We start from the raw sequence: 3423 nt of genomic DNA on the forward strand, positions 1-3423 counted from the left end.
GGGTTATTTGGTTCTCTGGAGTCTAACTTCTTGAGTTCTTTGTATATATTGGATACTAGCCCTCTATCTGATATAGGGTTGGTAAAGAGCTTTTCCCAATCTATTGGTTGCCATTTTGTCCTACTGACAGTGTCCTTTGCCTTATAGAAGCTTTGCAATTTTATGAGGTCCCATTTGTCAATTCTTGATCTTACAGTATAAGCTATTGGTGTTCTGTTAAGGAAAATTTTCCCTGTGCCTATGTACTCAAGGCTCTTCCTCACTTTCTTTTCTATTAGTTTCAGTGTATCTGGTTTTATGTGGAGGTCCTTGATCCACTTGGACTTGAGCTTTGTACAAGGAGATAAGAATGGATCAATTTACGTTCTACTACATGCTAACCACCAGTTGAGCCAGCACCATTTGTTGAAAATGCTGACTTTTTTCCACTGGATGGTTTTAGCTCCTTTGTCAAAGATCAAGTGACCATAGTTGTGTGGATTCATTTCTGGGTCTTCAATTCTATTTCATTGATCTACCTACCTGTCACTATGTAGTTTTTTTTTTTTATCACAATTGCTCAGTAGTAAAGTTTGAGGTCAGGAATGGTGATCCCACCAGAAGTTCTTTTACTGTTGAGAATAGTTTTCGCTATCCTAGGTTTTTTTTTTTTGTTATTCCAGATGAATTTGCAAATTGCTCTTTCTAACTCTGTGAAGAATTGAGTTGGAATTTTGATGGAGATTGCATTAAATCTGTAGAGTAAGATTAGCAAAAGGAGAGTCTGAAAAAGCTCCTAGGAAGGCTTGAGGCCTTTTGTCTTAACTGACTTCATTCTTTGGAAAGTGTGGCAGTCCCAACCTCACTTCCTGGGTGGCAGACCAACACAGCAGACCACAGGCTAATTGCTTGCCCACAATCAAGGCTGATCCCTAAGCCACAACTTCTAAACCGCACTGCAGCTGTACTGAGCTTCTCATGCAACCCTGGGTCAGGAACACAGCATGGAAAACCACCCAGAGGTAGAAATGGAGAGTTTCTGGGTTCTGGGTACTGAAGAAAGAGTAAGGAGGTTGCAACAAGGAGCCCAGCTGGTGTGCCTCGTGCACCTTCAGTGCCTGATAGTTCATGGCCTCGAGAAACACAGCTGAGGCCCTCCATAGTGCTAGTGGCCCTCACCATAGGAAGTAGCTGAAGGAAACCACTCATGAAGGCCTCCTAGGCTGTTCAGGGTTGGGATCTAGGGTGGCTAGGGGGTGGAGTTGAGCGCTGTGGGCCTGAGCAGTTCCTAGGAGGTTGTCACAGCTAGCAGATGGAAGCCCGTGTCCCTCCTGCCAGGAATCTCACCAGTGCCAACATCCTTGGCCACCAAGGACTCCATGGTGAAACCCCGCTTAGCTGCGGGCTGGAACATGATCGCGGCCACCAAAGCAGAGTGAGGTAGGAAGGGCTCTGGGAAATAATTGGTGCTGCCTTGCGGGGTGTGCAACAAGTCAGGCACAAGCACTCACGCTTGCAAACCTCACTTTCTCCCTCCCTTCTCCCGCCAACTCTCCAGCGCTAGCACCTTGGGGACGAGCTAGGCGCAGGGCGGCAAGGGGCTTACAAGAGCCCTAACACCAAGTTGTGCCACTGTGCACTACCTGGAGAATGGTCTCTGAGGCCCACCGGGCAGCTCCCGGCAACCACTGGGGCACGGGCTCCCTTTGCTACTGAGGGCCACTTCTGAGGTCCTCCTGACTACATTGCTTACAAGTCACATCGGGATCGACCACTACCCGTGATCTTCCTAGCTCTTTAGATCTGGATGGTGAAGAGTTATGGGGCACCTGCCGCACGCTTGCCCATTGGCCGCTGCTTACATGCCCCAGGCGAGAAGCAGGGCTGGGCTGGGCTGGGCTGGACCATGGGAGGCGGGTGAGGATGCAGACTGGAATGTTGGTGCCTGATTTAGTATCCTCCTTCCACACTCCACTCAGCATCCTCATTCTCTGACTCGACCCTTTAGCCTCCACCAGTCTTGCTCTGAGGGCGACATCTGCAGAGCCTGAGTTTAAGGAAAAATATCAACCCCTCTTCTAGCGTGTACCATTGTTGAACTCCCTCCCTTCGTTCTGGATCTCCTTCCACTTAGAGAAGTTGGATCCAAGCTTAGAATGGGTGTATGGAGTCTAGCCTAGATTCTCCAGAGAACCTGATCTGCCTTTGTCTAACCTAAGGGAGCTAGCTCTCCTGCTTACCTACCACTGGCCTCTGGATCTGTAATCCAAAGCTGCAGTCATGTTCCTGAAATTTCGCGTTTAATGGATATTCAGGGGAACAGGACATGCATTATTTCCCCCGGGGTCAGGTTTGCACTATCCAGAGAAAAGCCACAGAACCCATCGCTCTGCAGCTCTCCTGCAGTAGTTCTCAGCTCTCCAACGCAGCTAAGGGTTTTGCTAAGCTCCCTGCACAGCAATTGTCTCCCACCAGACCGTGGTCCTCAAGTGCAGAGCAATTTCCTTTCCTTGGGCTCCAGTATTTGATTACAAGGCCAAAATAGGCTCTTTGGGTCAATCTTTCTTATACTGAAGTTGGCCTTGTGATACACATGGCTCTTGGAGAGGACAGGCCAGTGGTCCTTGGGAGGTAATGGCAACCTGGTTTCTTGGACATGCAACCTGTGACCTGCTACTAGCTACACCTGGACAGTTTTGGTCAGACTAGCTTCCATTTCAGGCACTAAGTTCGAGGGCAAGAGGGCAGTTGACCATTAGAGCCTGTACTCTGCAAAATTTCCACCCCTAACTCCCAGAGTGCTGTGGCCTACGACGGCTCTGGGTTAGACGGTCGGAACCCACAAAGTCCTTGCTCTTATACGGCAGGAAGGAGGCCAGAGAGAATTCTGCTTTCTAGTTCCTGCCCCGGTGCCTTGAACTGGCCAGAGCACACACTGAGCACTCACATCTAAGGTGAACCTCCTGAACCCCAAAGGGCAATGAAGTCTATTTCTACATCCCCTATAACTCTGGGGACCCCAGGCCAGGTATTGGCTACAGAGCCAGAAGGAGGGATTACTCCGAAAGGATGGTAATCACTGTCAGCAACCCCAATAGCCTAAAGTACAAAAGCTAAAGGCAAATGCAAACACGTTGGTTTGCTTGTTGTTGTTTCTATGCTGTGCATGCATGCCTGTGGAGGGCAGAGGTCACCCTTGGATGTGGATCCCTGGTTGCCACTCACCTTGGTTTTTTGAGACAGTCTATCACTGAGACCTTATGCTAGGCTTCCTAGCTAGTGAGCCCCAGAGATCACCTGTCTTTTCCTCCCTAGAGTTAGGATTACAAGCACAACCCACCATACCAGCTTTTAATGTGTGTTCTTGGGATCAAACTCTGGTCCTTACGTTGTGCAGCAAGCACTTTGTCATCTTGAGTTATCTTCTAGGCCCAATTTTTCGTA

The 3423-nt window shown here is 49.0% G+C and overlaps 1 pseudogene; it reads left to right on the forward strand.

Moving 5' to 3' along the window:
• LOC116099946 overlaps nt 1-1418 on the forward strand; it is a 14904-nt pseudogene extending 13486 nt beyond the window's left edge.
• The last annotated feature ends 2005 nt before the right edge of the window (nt 1419-3423 follow it).

This window comes from Mastomys coucha, unplaced genomic scaffold (assembly GCF_008632895.1).
Source record: "Mastomys coucha isolate ucsf_1 unplaced genomic scaffold, UCSF_Mcou_1 pScaffold20, whole genome shotgun sequence".
In the NCBI taxonomy this organism is placed as follows: domain Eukaryota; kingdom Metazoa; phylum Chordata; class Mammalia; order Rodentia; family Muridae; genus Mastomys; species Mastomys coucha.